The sequence below is a fragment of the Lissotriton helveticus genome, chromosome 6 (genome assembly GCF_964261635.1).
Source record: "Lissotriton helveticus chromosome 6, aLisHel1.1, whole genome shotgun sequence".
NCBI classification, from domain to species: Eukaryota; Metazoa; Chordata; class Amphibia; order Caudata; family Salamandridae; genus Lissotriton; species Lissotriton helveticus.
Window position 1 is genome coordinate 1,758,546,379 of NC_136067.1, and position 16,252 is coordinate 1,758,562,630.

Consider the following 16,252-nt stretch of genomic DNA (forward strand, 5'->3'; position numbering starts at 1 on the left):
CAGGGAAGGAGTGGTAGCACCATCCTGGTGCTAGGCCGGCCGAGCAGTCATGCGCACTTTGCCTGTGCTTCATGCAGGCTGCATTACTGCCTGCATGGAGAACATGCCCAGGTCCCCAGTCCCTGGCTGAGTGCTGAACCACGGCGCTCCGACCAATCACAATGCTGTGATTGGTCAGGGGAGCCTAGGTGCCTTCTTCCTGTTTCATTCCCGACCAAGGAGAGATGACGGAGAGACGTGGCAGTAAGGTACGGTTTTTTTTTCTCGGTTTTTTAAAATATCCCCTTATCCCCACATCCTCTTCCCCCCTCCCTGCCACCCGATCCATGCCAGCCGCTACAGGTGCACTGTTGATTTTTTTCTAATATTACTACAAACCTTTATTGCAGCAAACACAAGAGCATGAAATCTCTCAAACCTTGCAAAGACCCATACAGCTTGTCCACACAAGCTCTAAAGTGGCCCGAAATATGAACCACTTCTCAGGCATCTGATTCACTATTAGAGCCACTTTATTTTGGAGCCCTGCACTATTTTCTATGTAGTGCGATCCTGATGTGTACTGCCAGTTCCTGGACTCTTCAATCGAATGCTGTTTACAGTCAGCAGTATATGCTATTTCTACACATCTCAAACTCATTTATAGACCTTGCTGATTCAGCCAGGCTTTGGAATTCGCTTCAGTGGGAAAAATAATATTCGGAGATCGCCTTTTCATGTGCAGACCTCGGTACAGGGGAGCCATTGTACAATAAGTACCACGCGTCGCAGCTTAATAACAAGCGAGGAGGGAGGTTATAGAACAGAAAAATCACCAACTTGTTTTCTGAATCATTAGACAATGCGAGATAGGAAAGAAACAGCTCCAAATGTTCATGAACGTTGAACTTTGGCCTCAGATAAACAGCGTGACGCCAGGAGTTTGTCGGCTCTCGAGCGCTCAGCGAGCTGCTTTATTATATTGCTGGGACTTATGAGGATGATGAGAATGCTCAGGAATGCATATTTTGTGTACTTTGTGGCTGCTAAGCGTCCCCATTTGTAACTCGCTTGACTCTTTAAAGATTGTACCTTCCATTGACGGTGAACAGTTCCATTACACGAATATAGGCAGGCGAAAGACCACTTGCAAATGTTTAGATTGTCCAGTGACACCAGAGGCGCTGGGGAATTGCACAGCTATTCTCTGATAATTATACGAACGGGGCTGTCAATTCCAAAACGCTAATTACCCATGTCCTTATCTCGAGTACTCATTTTCTGCACAATAGGAGTGTGTGACCGCCCATTGCCGCTGGAATAGACTGAGAATGTTTCCTGCATAACAGACTATTAAGCAACACATTTGCAGTCATAATTCAATTATTATAATTAGAGTGTTACCATGAATACATATCACAAGGGGCGCATTTTGCACTCAATTAATTTCTAGCAGATCTGTCTACCAGTTTCTTGTGTCCTGTACGTATTAAAAGTTTTAAAGCCCAAAACAAGTTGCTATTCAACTTGGTGCCATTTTGAGAGTTGGCGCAGTGGGGCTTTAGGCTGAACAATTGTATAAGTAAGTGCCCGTGGTTGCCTTGCTTTTTATGGACTGCAACGCCTGGCATTTTTAACCTCTGGGCAGTGAGAGACTTCTAAACATCCCCTGCATGTGCCTTTCCTTAAACATGGTATCAATGTTGGATTAAGTGATTGGCATGTTTGACTTCAGTGTAAGTCTGCCCTGAGAGTGCTCTAAATGCAAAGGTGGCATTTTTTCTTTCAATCTACGAGGGAACCAAATTGTGTTAGATTCTTGTGTGGGTTTATTAACAAAAAAATGTACCCATAGAGAAAACAAAAATAATAATTTCCCCGTAGTTAGTCTACTTTCATATATATATATAAAAAAAGGCAAAGTGCAAATAACTTTGGTATAAGCAAGCTGTTTGCTAACAAAATTTGACTGGTGTAACCATGTGAAAATATGCATGATTTGCAATATATTGACATGTTTTAATGTTTTTTTATATTGAGCACAAATTTGTTTTACTTTGTTGATGAATTATTTTCTGAGAAATTGATCATGTATCTTTTGAATGCATCAAAGAAAAATGATGGTATTTGAAGGTGATTTAAATAAAATGCACCTAGTAAAGTAAGGTACAATAACAGATTGTGTTGTATCCTAAAATATGCTGAATAAGAAAGGAGTAATGTGAATTGGTGGCCAGGTAATTTCCCTCTAATTCTAAATGCACAAGTGGCATAAAATTAAAGTACCAACACCCATACAAGAAATCGGAAAGTTTTAAAATGGGTTCAAAATGGCCATATTTCACAGTGGGTAAGGCGTCAGAGTTAGTGGTGAACAAGCCTGTTTTACTACTTAAATGACATTAGTTAAGTCAGTGTTCACTGAGCCATGTTACAGTAGGGTTCAGTTAAGTAATGTTCAGATTTGAAATGTAACCTGGTCAGACGTCAATGCGCCCAGTACAGAATGAGGAATAACATGAGCTGAATGGCATTTTGGAATTTGAGGAAGCAGCAGCTTCAGATATTGCTAAACCTTGCAATGGTTAAAAACCGACTTTTATTTTCTTAAAAAGGAACTAAAAACGCCATTCTGATAACAAATGACTAATTAGAGAAAAAAAAACATGGCACAAACACATTTTAAATGTCATCATATGTCTCAAGGTGACCTTTAAAAGGTTTATATATTTCTGTATTTCAGAAACTAGTCTAAATACACCCTGTTTGGAAGCTTCTGCCTCCTTGCTGCCCTCTTGCAATTAATCCTTAACTGCATTGACCTATACTTCTCTCCATACCAGTGTTGGCTCACAACTCCAGGCCTCCCCAAGGACAATGCGCTACCTGGACCTCAATTATCCCCTGTCCCTCTACTCGACAGCTTTCAATCAGCTAAAAAGGCCACCAATTAAAGGACTGTGCACATAATGGGGGGAACAGCTCCGTCATTTTGAAGAAGAAGCGGCACACGGATTGCCATAGAAATTACTCTATGGAAGGGTACCATGGGGTGTCTTGGAGGGGTGTGCTTCTCTTTGATCATAAAGGGTCTAGAAGTGGGGGATTGGCGTAGAGCTAGAATTCCAGGCAAATGGAACTTATCCAAGGCTTTCCTTAGACATTTTGTAAAATAGGTAATGAGGTCTTACTGGATTAATCTTGCTAAGAGTAACATCGTATTACCAGAATATATTAAGCAGAATATCGTTATTATAAAAATATTGACAAGAATATCGCAGGTAAGAATATCATTTTTTTACATTTTTTTTAACATTGTTGTTAAAAATGAAATTGTATTTTATGTATTTTTTTCAAATGTTTTTTTAATGTTATCAGTGTTATATATTAGTTTGGTGTTTTTGTTGTAAAAATATTGAGTAATTGGATTTAAAATAGTTATTATTTTGTAAAATGTTCTTTCTTATTTTGTGGAATGGGAGTTCATTTAAATCAGATTTTGTTTTAAATAAGAAAATGAATGACTTATTGTTTAATATCAATCTTATTTTTAAAATAATTCAAATTCTATTTTATTAGATTTTTCTATGTTGTGTTTCTTATGTGGCATGCTAAAATACCATTATATTATAATATATATCTTAGCTAGTACTTTTTATTATTTCTGCTAGAAACTTAGGTTTCTGGTTGGCAGAGTATACACTTTGTCCAAGTAGGAGTCACAATCCTAGTCAGGATAAGTCATATGCATAACCTGTGCTCACCCTCTGGTAGCTTGGCACAGAGTAGTCAGGCTTAAATTAAGAGGAAATTTGTAAAGTATTTGTTTACACTTTAATGACAGTAACCCAGCAAAAACACCACAAAAAGACTCCACATCATTTTAGGCAAATAAAGAATATTTATCTGAGTAAGACAAGACCAAAATGATAAAAATCCAATAAGAATAAATTGAGATCGGAATTTTTACCGATTAAATGCTAAAACAGTGCTGAGAAGTCACTAGCAGCGAAAAGGTTACTTGCGGTCGCGAGGGATTGGTACAAACCCAATGTTCAGGCTGACCGCGATGGAGGGCAGGCTGGCTTCAAAAGCTATGAAGGGCCCGCTGAAAGGTACCTTGCATGGAGCAAGCGTCGGCGTCAAAGGCTTCACTGCGTCGGTTCCTATCCACGCAGTTGTTGCTGCGTGGACGTCAAGCCTTGCAGTTAGTGTCGAAGGATCGGCGCTGTGTTGCTGTTGAACCTTGCAGTTAGGACCCGAGTTGGTGTCTAATCAGCACTGCATCGGCATTGGAGGGCACTGCATCAGTTTCGATTGGCGCAAAGCATCAATATTTGCAGCAAATAGCTACAGAACCCACTTTTGAGGCACAGGACAGGAGGGGGCACCTCAGGCAATGTAGGAATCACAGATGCTGGAGTCCAACAGCACCAGCAGAGTTGCAAGTCTTTTGTGACCCTGAGATTTCAGAGAACAGGAGGCAAGCCAACAGGCCCTTGGAGAAACTTGGGTTCAAGGATGTAGAGAGCAGGTCCAGTCACACTCACTCCCATGCAAGAAGCAGCAGGCCAACACAGCAGAGCAGGTGGCAAAGTTGCAGCCCCTTTTACAGCACAGCAATCAGCAGGTGGCAAATCAATGCAGGAAAGCAGTTAGCAAAGTGACAGTTCCTCATGCAGTATAGAAGCTGTTCTTCCAGGCATAATGTCCCTGGTTTCAGCAAAGTTCTGATTGGGCAGTGTCAGGGGACCAGTACTTATATCCAAATATGCCTTTGAAGTGGGGGAGACATCAAAGAGGCCTTCGAAGAACACAACGTCCCTGCCTTTCCTGCCCTGCCTTGAGACTCACTATAGGGGGTAATCAGTTCTTTGTGTGGGGAGGGGAACAGCCTTTACAATGCGGGCATTACAACGCGCTGCCATTACTACGCTGCTTTTCAACGCAAGTCATTTCAACGACTTGCGCTGGAGGGCGCTGTTGGACAAGGAATAGTTTAATTTTCTATTCCAACACCTTCCCTACTGTAACGTGGGCTGGAGTTGGAAGAGAAAATTAAACTATTCCACCATCCAGCGCTTACAGCGCAAGTCGTTGTAAACAGCCCTATTCAGGTGTAAGTGTCAGCTCCTCCCTCCCGATCTACCTCAGGAAGGCCCATCGGCCTGGGGATGGACCATCAGGATGGAAAAGTCACACCACAGCTCCCTTTGTGTTACTGTCTAAAGGGAAGGCAAAAAGCCCAGCTGTCACCCCACCCAGACATGTATTCAGAGACATGCAAAAGCACTGGATGTTTAAAGTGAGAAAATGCCCACTTTCTAAAAGTGAAAAGAACAAAGCATCTAGCTATCATATTATCATGCTGTTTTCTACTTTAACAGGCTGAGACCAATCACTGATTGCATTGGTCTTCAAAGTTTATTTACTTATCTGTTTATACTGTTTTCGGAAGACCACTTCATTTTATCTTTTAAACCAGAGACAGGAAAAACACTGTTTTAGGGCCAACCTTCTTTTAGAGTAAACACTTTCTAAAATTGGCATTATCAGACTTACAATTCAAAATCAGACTTCTCCATAAGTTGTAATTTTAAATTGTGAGTCCAGAGACACCAAACTCCAAATTTCCATCTGCTCCCAATTGGAAATGACACTTAAAATGTGTTTAAGGCTATCTTAATGTTAGCCTATGGGAAAGATAGGCCTTGCATTAGTGAAAAATAAATGTAGGAGTGTTTCACTACCAGGACATGTAAAACGTAAAAGTACATGTCCTACCTTTTAAATACACTGCACCCTGCCCATGGGGCTACCTAGGGCCACATTGAGGGGTGACTTACATGTAAGAAAAAGGAAGGTTTGGACCTGACAAGTAGGTTAAATTGCCAGGTCGAAGTGGCAGTTTTAAACTGCACACACAGGCTCTGCAATGGCATGCCTGAGCCATGCTGAAAGGGCCACGGAAGTGGGTGTCCTAATGAGTGCTGCAGGCCCAGACACATTTCTTTTACAGGCCCAGTGCTCTTTACTAAGGAATTATAAGTAAACTAAATATGCCAATTGCGGATAAGCCAATGTTGCCTTGTTTTGAGGACACAGCATATGCACATTAGCACTGATTAGCAGTGATAAAGTACCCAGAATCCTAAAGCCAGCAAAAATGTAGTCGGCAAAACAGGTCAAAAGGCAAAAAGTCTGGGGAAGCCACACCAAGGATGCCAGGCCTAACAATTTTGTAACATGTGTAATAACTTTCGTAATTTACTTTTAACAAACTTAGAATAGTTTTAATATTTATTTTTACCACTCATTGATTAGGAGGGGTTATGAGCAGAAGCAAATACAAATTGTTAGAAGTGCAATATTAATAATTCATCTGTTACCACAACATCATTAGTATTCAAAAGTAATTTTTAACCCAAAATTGTGCATTAGAAAATCCTTCCATAGCCCCCCCTGCTTATTATATAATCACTAAAACGCATTATTAAAACTTCATTACTCATCCATTAGTTAGTAGATGATGCCATCATTCCCTGTTGCTTTGGAGAATTTTCATCTGCATGTGGATATGATCCTTGTGACTCTCTCATTTCCATTCATATTTTCCGTTTCTTCTACCTATTTTTACCTTTTGCTTTGTTTTTCTATCTACTAATCATAGAAAATGTTAGCAAATGAAATAGAGCAATTACACTGCACATTATAAATATTAGAGGTGTTAGGATTGCTTAGAAAGCATTTCCACCTAAGTAACCTAGCCATTCACCAACTTTATAAAAACTCTTCCATATATCTCACTGAACCATGACCCTACAGTTTCCTATGAGCCAGGTTCTTCAAAGGACATTTATCTTATGTGACTTTGAATTTATATGAAAGTGCTTTCAGCCCACAATGTAAAAGCACAGCTGCCTTTCACACAAGCCTTATTAAAAAATAAACATTTGACTAATACACTAAAATCACTAATGATTACATACAATACGTTAAAAATAGTACACTAAAAGAAAAAAATCATATTTAAAACTCTGGGATCTCATGGAAGACCTTCCCAGAAATATGAACAACTCCTATATCTTGCTGGGCTATTTAAGTGTCCTGTATTATGGCAGGAATTTCCCAGCTTTTCCTAAAAATAAAAAGCCAGTTACTTTTATTGAATGGCCTGAAAGGTCACTTTGCAGAAAGAAAATTTACTCCACTGGTTTTTCAAACTTTTCTTTGTGGAAAATCTTGGCTATCGAATTAGACCTGACTTTGTGGTGAAAGATGCCGGACAGCATTCAATGCTCAATATGCTCTCTTTCACCACGCGGACATCCTGGTCTGGTGCCTTAGTGGACTAATATGTCCACTGTAGGGGCTTGTGTTTGATCTCATGATCACAGTTTGAAATCCCGGTGGGTCCACGCAGCCTTTTCATTCTTCTGAGGTCGGTTAAATGAGGACCATTAGGTTGGGTAATAATAAACATCTGTTATTTAGCTCCAAGATACCCTGCTGAATGAACGCGCAATTTACAAATGCACTTAGTGGTTGTCTGAAACCACAGGATCCCCATGACATCTGGATTTTTTTCAGGGTTAAGAAGATTTAATGCCCATTTTGTCTAAAAGACACTTTGACAGTAAAGTACTGTAAATGTAGATAATTCTCTTCACCACAGCTGGTCACAACCAATAAGGAAGTATGAGCCATGGCCTGGAATGTGTAATGGCCTCTGATTGGCAAAATGGCCATCACTGCAATCATAGCTGCAATTGTATGAGTGGGCTCACCCACCTGTACAGTTTCCCTTCATTGTGGTAAAAAAGGAAGACCGTTTTGGGGGTACGCTTTGTGAAGCTTTTGGCTGGAAAGAGCTCCTGCAGAAGGAGCTTGTCCTTTCATTTCCCTGTGGCAGAAGATTAGCATGATGGAGCTCAAAGATGCATCACCCTTACAGAACTTTCTAGGCCCGTAGCCAGGAATATTTGTTTGGGGAGGCATGGCACCGAGCAATGACAGCAACATAAGAGAATAATCTTTCACGTTAAACTGTTTAAAAAATGATTACATTTTCATAAGATTGGAAAGATTGCTGAAAGCGGGACATGAAGTGAGAATCGGTGTATACATTTTGGGATAGAGTGGGAAGGGCTCACAGAAGGTTTTTAGTTTGATAAGTGAACACAAGGACCTTATATTTGTTAACCCTCACAGAAACAATAGATTGCCAAGCACTGCCTTGGCAAATCACACAATGGGTTTAGAAATGTATACCAAATAAAAATTTGGAAGGGGCGGGTACAGCAACCCTACTAAATCGCACTTCAAACTGCTATGTAACAATTGTTTGTGACCATAATTTGAGTCGTAAACCATTCTTAGGTTACCATCTCCTCAAAGGTGGCTGTAACCCATTCACAAAGGCAAAGTGGTCATCTTAAGACACTTACCCTGTTGTGAATGTACAACAAAAGTTTGGAGTGGGAAGTGGTTCAGTGGAACATTTCAATATACAACATTTTAAATGCAGCACTGTTTCTGTCAAGACAAAAGGGCTGCCTTTAAAACAAAAAAAATTGAAATCAAGATTACAGACATGGTAATCTGCTGACAGTAGGCAACCATTCCTCTAATGGCCATCCACTGGGGGAAGTCACAAAATGTGCACCTAATTCATGAAGAGTAATGGGATTGGATTGTGCCTCACTCCAAATCCTTATTCTGTGAACCAACCTATTAACACGTAGGTCGGTTCACCAAATAATTTAGCTGCAACAAAAATATATGTTGCAAATGATGAATGTCTGGACCTAAGTTTCTGTTATGAATTGCTAATAATAATTGCATAGTAAATGTCCTTTGCAGAGGGTTATACACATTTTTTTTATATAATCACTCTTCCTTTTGTTATTGGTTCAAAGAGATAGGGAAACTGTTCCTCCCCCACCTTAGATCGTAATGCAACATAAGAAAGAACATGGGCAGGGTATTTTACAATGCTCACTGTTGTTTCTTGGAGGCCTCTCTCCTTGGGGGTAAAATTAGCATATTTTCAGCAGCAGAAAACATATAGGCCTGATGCAACAGCCTAATGTCTGCAGCTCTGTGAGGAGTTGACCAGGACTGCCAACTGGCCTCAAAATGCGGGACTGACTTCATTTAGTTTTGTCTTTTTAGTCAAAAACTTTCTGGGATTTGCATACTCACTTTTCCAAACAATGTATGAGTTGCATATTGTAAAGTGTTGTTGGATATAAAGTAGTCTGGTTGAAGATGTCAACGGTGACAATTATTTGAGAGTAAGCGTGAATTTGATAGACTATCCTATTCCAATTAGATAACTTCTATCCATGTGATGAACTAATCTCATAGAGGCCTCAGGCTTTACTTTTGACTTGTGCATTCTTGGTGTTATGTGTGAGTGATCTTAGGTACCCAACCAATGTACGAGAAATTCATAAAGTTTAGGGGCATCCATTTGTTGTGATTGTACATTTCCAGTATTTTAAGTTTAAAATGTTTCCTCCTCTGCTTTGTGTTGTTTTTCCTCCTGTGCGTCTAGCATTGTGTTCTAATTATGTGGATATGTTCATACCCTGCAGCCCCTGCTTCGTCCCTGCCTTTAGCTAACTACCTCCAAGGGCTGGTCTCTTAATGTCTCTACTGACCTGCAGGGGAAGTAGTTGAGCCTTCTGCAGACAAGCCCCTCCATCCTCCCCCTGGTAAATGTTTCCCAGCTCACTTATTTCAACTCTCCCATTAACGTGTCCATCTTTGGCATCCAACTAAAAGGAAGAAGGATAAAAGTGTCTGTCTGTGGTGTGCACCCTGCTTGTGCCTGATAGATAGGAGGACTTGAGCCGGAGTTTGGTTCCCTTCCATCTCAGTTCTCTTATTCTCTATGTGCCCCTACCCACTCAACTCCAGACACTACTGTTTTAGTGGTTGATTTTATGTCACAGATGGATAGACTTCTTTGTAGGTTAACAATCTCTCCAATGGATTATTCCTTTGTTTTTCCTGAGTGAGCATTATAAATCACTTTTTTGACGTTTGAACAGCACCTACAATTAGTTGCTCTTCTGTTTCTCCCTGATGCTTCTAGACCTACTTCACATAATACGTTGAAACCTCCAACCTCTGTATCCGTTCAGATGGGATACATCTAGTCATCTATAATAAATATGCCTCTTTTCTCCTCTGTCTTGACACAAACAATGCTGTTCTGCATTTAGGAACATTTTTGATTATCTGGGCCCAAGGTTTTAAGATGTTTGCAGGAAGGGGAATGCTATACTTGTTCTTCATCTTTGCTCCTTTATGTGGTCTGGAACTCATTGGTGGCTTGCAATATCCTTATACTGTACGGCAGAGGAAACTTTATCCCATTTATAATACTACGTGGTGATTTGACAATGTCTCCAAATTGTATGCATGATCTCCGGTTGGTAGTTGGTGAGCGCTGTATACCATAATGGACCCTTCTGATGCACATCAGCTGTGGATGCCATCTATTGTGCATGCAAGTGCGGCTGAGTCTTTTGCACATACTGTGCAGCACTTATGTAAAACTACACTCCATGTGACATGTGCCCACAATGTCATCATGTTTTAATTCATTTTTTATATTTTTTAATTTTTTCAGTTTTATATCACTCAAACTCAACCCATATGTATTGGGGTGCTTTCATGACCACCAGTTGCATTCAACAATGTCACATTTATTTATTTATTTTAGGCACAGAGAGATTTAGGCCCACATGCATCAAAAAATGAATGTGCGATTCCTTAATAGCGATAAATAAGGAATCGCTATTAAAGAATCGCAAAAGCCAATGCAGCAAGAAAATCGCAAAAAAATAGCGATTTCTTACAAATCAGTATTTTCATTAGCGATTACTTATTTACCAAATCTGTAATTGCGAATTCGCAATTACAGAATTGGTAATTGCAATTTTACCAGATTGCTGCATTGTGATGACATCAAAACCAGGAAGTGATTCACTGATTCCACACATCTGTACACAGGGAAAGTCTGAGGAGGAGGAAGACTGGTGTAGCTCAGCCTGGAGTAACTTTATTTGGAGCAGAAGCTGTGACACAACAACACCAAGGCCACAGAAAATGATTAAAAAAAAGGAGAAGGCAGGAAGAGAAAAATCTAATTCAGTGACAAGGAACTTGAAATCCTCACTGAGGAAGTGGCATTGAAGCATGACTAACTGTTTGGAAAGCTATCCCTGCATGTGGCTGAGTCTGTGAAGAGGAAGATTTGGCTTAGGATACAAGCTAAGGTCACTGCTGTGGGTGTAACACATCATGATATCCCTAACCTGCAGAAGAGGTGGTATGCCCAGCGCAGCAGAGCAAAAGAGAGGGTGTCAGAAAGGCTAGTCGCAGCCAAAAAAACAGGAGGGGGATCATCAACCAACTGTGCAAATACCCCACTGGAGGACATGGTGAAATTCACTCTGCAGCCAGAGGCAGTTGTCGGGATCACACAAATCGACACCTAAGGGCATGCGGGTGACTCTCAAGGTAAGAGCACAGCTAAACATATTTTCCTGTCAAATGTTATCCAAACTGGCCCAAATGCATACCCTACGTAGTGTAGCACACCTGAGTCCAGTCCACCTTTTACTTGCAACACCCTAATGCATTGTGGGAGTTGTATGCAGACAAATGTTAGTGCTTGGCATGGAGGGTCTAACACAGCTCCACTACAGCATAGTACAGCAAGGAATTGACAACAGTAGACTTTGTACATTACAGAATCAAATTTAATAGACCTTTGCAGGCGCTATGTTACAAACATGTGCAAAAGAAAGTAACTGAACTTGCACTGTTTTAATCACAGATGCAGCACAGGACAGTGACGTGGCTGACGACCATGAGCCAGAGGGTCTTTTGGAACAGACTGATGAGGGACAAGTACTGCCTGCATCCTCACCCATACCTGTTCCCACTCGTCGCAGGAGAATAGTGCAACCACTGTCTGATTTGTAGATTGTGGAGGACAGCCAAACAGGAGCCCCCACACAGCAGCTCGTCCATACCCCACCACCAACAGCACTAGAGGTAACAATGTGGCGCCGCTCCATGCAGTTCCGCAGATGAAGGCCCAGTGCACTCCTGACGTCTGCTGAGGACAATGGTGAAGCTGCCTGCAGTGTGCTTGAGGCCAATTTGTTGACGGTCCAGCGCCTACAAGGAAAAAATATGTTTATAATGCAGGCCCTGCATCACGGCCGATACCTGGAGTAAGTCTTTAAACTGCAGTGAAGAAGGACTAAGTGGTGGAGAATGGCAATGACATTGGCTGCGGGAGGGGTCATGCACTGGAGCATCCCCAGAGGGTGTGCCACAGTGCAGTGGGTGCACATAGCCCACATAATATTTGAAAGGGGGCACTGACCCCTAGCACTTGAGGCAGTAGAGGCCAGCAGAGGACTGCAGCACTTTAGGAGGCCTGATCGCTCTGATGGGCCCATCTCAGGGCAAGATGTCTACAACCTGGCTTGATTCACCAGTACAGCATGAGATCTACCTGCAGACTACCGCATGCCACCTTCGCCCACCACCATCCAACCTTCTACCCCTATGGCCAGCACCAGCTCTGGGATCCCTCCAGGCACGAGAACACCGCCTATGAGTGCACCTGCACCCTGAAGGCCTGGCTGAACGAGCACCGCAAAAATCCAAGCCTCGGCCAAAATATCATGCTCTGTAAATATGTAAAATATATATATGTGATCAAGGCCACAGGTCGTGGCCCAAACGCGTCATGAGGAAATGCACTTTGTAATGAAATAAACCTAAAAACTTTGGCACCAGCAAATCAAGAGTCCGTACCTGTCTGTTCTGTATAAGCAAACGGGACCATGATTGTTTGGTTGAGATATATATATATATTACCTACTGGCGGTCACCAGTAGGTAGTTATAGTTAGGACCTAGCTATCATAGGAAATCCGCAGCATTCTATTGGGAATAACTCTGGCGCCGGTTGAGGAATTTGTGTGTAATTTTCTAAAATTTTGGCCAGCTCTGCTCCGCTCCTTCCCTGAAAGTTTCGTGGGGATTCGTGAAGTGGGGGCTGAGAAAAAAGGGGGGTCCCAAAACGTGTTTTCCCCATGTTAATTTCCATAGGACGTTCTGACACGGCTGCAGCCCGAACCGCTGAACGGAATTTCGCCAAACATTGCAAAATTATAGGGACTGGTACGCAGATGTGCCTTTGCTATATTTGGTGAAAATTGCTCCAGTGGTTTTTAAGAAAATTAACTTCAAAAACACATATATAGCTATAGGCGCGCTCCAAGCGCTCACCGGTACGCGTACCGGGGAGCGCACCCGGCGCGCTACGGGAGTGCGCGAGCGGAAAGCTGATTGGCTGTCGACATTCTAAACAGTCTGGAGAGTTTGCCATCTTGTGTCTCGGTAGAATCGAGACACAAGAGGTGAAAATAAATGGAGTAAATGATTAAAAGGGGGCAGGGTACACACCCCCTGAACCCCTAGGTTTTCTGAGGTGGCCTAGAAGGACCCTGAAGGGCAAAAAACCTTTTTTTTTGTTGCAATTTTCGCGGGGTAAGCGATGTGTGCGTTCCCATGTACGCTCACCGGTACGCGCACCCAGAGCGTACCTCAGGGAAAAACATTGAAAGAAAATAGTGTAAAATAGGAATTTGGATTGCTTAGAGGTAGGGTAGCTCTAAAAAGAGCTGTTGTGTTATGTGGGTGATTTAGGTACCTACAAGTAGGTACCGATGCAGAGTATAAAATTCACTTCAATACATTCACTTCGCTACTACCTCATAAATTAGAAATAAAAATGAATAATATGTCAACTAATTTTTAATTTGTAAATATTAATTTATTGTTCAGAATTTTCATAATTTAATAGAACTTGTAGCATGTCCTCATCTGGAATTTTCTCTTCAATCATATGATCAGGAATCTCCTCATTATAAGTGTGCCATGATGATTGTTGGAATTCTATTGTATCCAAACATTCGATTAATTCTTCGTCAAGAGATTTAGCCCAAAAATTATTTATGTCATCTCCTCCTTGTGATAAAATGGTGCTGTCGATATCCGTGACATTTTGAATTTCAATAAATGTAGTTGAAATTTCAAAAGAAATTTCCTTGGTCTCCTCATTCTGATCCATTTTAATTTCAAATTTCTTGCTGTAAATTGCAGAAAAAAGTAATCACTTTCATTTATTGTTTTTAGTAATACATAATATAAAAGTAACTTAATCAAGTATTATTTCTTTAAAATTAATTGGGCAGTGTATAGTATCAGGCAGGAACTAGAAATATAAAGCACTGCATGTGATGAAGCCTATCTTAATCCATAATTATAACAGAAGGACTGTAAATAACTAATAGAAAATATTTTCCAAATTATCTTAAAGTGTACAACATAGTTCCCCTTACAAATTAACAACTCACCTTTTTGAAAGTAGAAGAGTTAGTACTGTGTAATTCAAACTCCAGAAATTGAGCACCCAAAATTCCTCTCAAAAGTACCTCAGACAGGAGTATGCGAGTGGAAAGCTGATTGGTCTCGGGTGCCTGACAACAATATAAATAGTCCGGAGAGTCCGCCATCTTGTGTCTCGGTAAAATCGAGACATCTGAGGTGAAAAAAAAGGGGGAAATAATTAAAAGGGGGCAGGGTAGACACCCCCTGACCCCCTAGGTTTTTTGAGGGGGGCCTAGAAGGACGCTGAAGGGCAAAAAAACCGATTTTTTTTTTAATTTTCGCGGGGTAAGCGTTGGGTGCGTTCCCATGTGCGCTTCCCGGTACGCGCACCCTGAGCGCACCACGGGGAAAAACAATGTAAACATTTTTAGTGAAAAAATTATTTAGAGTGCTTACAGGTAGGGTAGCTCTGAAAAGAGCTGTTGTGTTATGTGGGTGTTTTTTTTACCTACAAGTAGGTACCAATGCAGAGTCTCAAATTCAAGAGGAAGACTCTATTCCCCTCATCTGTAAAATGTACACCATCTCTCCTATAGATGCCTTGCATGTTGTAACGCAAGTTGTTGTGGTAAATGGAAACCATACCATAGTCTCTGAGGAAAGCAGAAACAGTTTTATTTACATGGTTCCTTGCTTTCTCAATCTGTGGACAAAATTGGTTGGACCAGTTCCATTTTTGCCTTTGGCATATATTAGAAAATACCAAGGCAGTTTTTGGAAAAAGTGACATCAATTGCCCAAAGATGTCCTTTAAAAGCATTTCCAGACCTACCCCAGTCAAAGTGCCCAGGTCATTTCCACCACAGGGCACAATTATGAGGTCAGGGTGTGGTAGATGCATAAAGGATTTTACCAATGGTATCAATTGGTGACTTCTCAATCCTCTCTGTCCAATCCATACAATGTCCACATTTGGTAAATCAAGGTTGTAAATACCTCTGTTACTTGCACATTTTTCACTCCAGAAGACATAGCTATGACCCACAAACCAGACTTTTGGCAATATTGATGGTAGATGTGCTTGTATTCAGATGAGTTGTGGAAATGAAATGGCAGTTTAAAAGTAGGAATTATGAAAAAAAGTGGTTGAGATTCAGTGCACTTGAAAAACAAGAAATGATTGGTGCTTTCTTAAAATTCACCACTGAAAATTAGGGTGCATGCTTTTTTTTTTTTTAAAAGAAGTCATTTTAATGGTTGAGAAAAAGTCATTTAAAGAAACATTGCACATGAATAGCTAGTACATTGAGAGGTCAAACACCCTTGCTGGATTCTTTTGCAACATAGTATGATGAACTTTTCAACTGTGTGCTGGGTTAGGAGGGAGTTACCATGGTAACAGGGTGAATGAGTACTGGGGGATGGGTGAATATTATGTGAGTTTCAAAGTGTTCAAATGGACAACCAATTAAAATGTGCAGTTTGTTTTGAATTTGTGTGGGAAGAATTTTGATTGGTTATGTACAAGAATATGGGTCTGAAATGAGAAAGAATCTGTGCCATAATTCTGAGGCTCCAGTGACAGAAGCATTATTCAGAGATTCTGCTTAAGAAAATCTGTTGTGTGTGACTGACACGGTTCTACATCTTTCAAAGCATTTTTAAAGGTGAGTAATGATTCATTTAATAAAGATAGACTGCTGTATGCACTATGGGGAAGATTAAGAAGCATATTGTGCTTCTTTATTCTTGCATTTTGTGTCATGGTTTTTGTAAGGCTGTTTAAAAATAGAATGGTGCATATTGGAAATGTATTTTGAAAACGAGTTAGGTTTCTGCTTTGT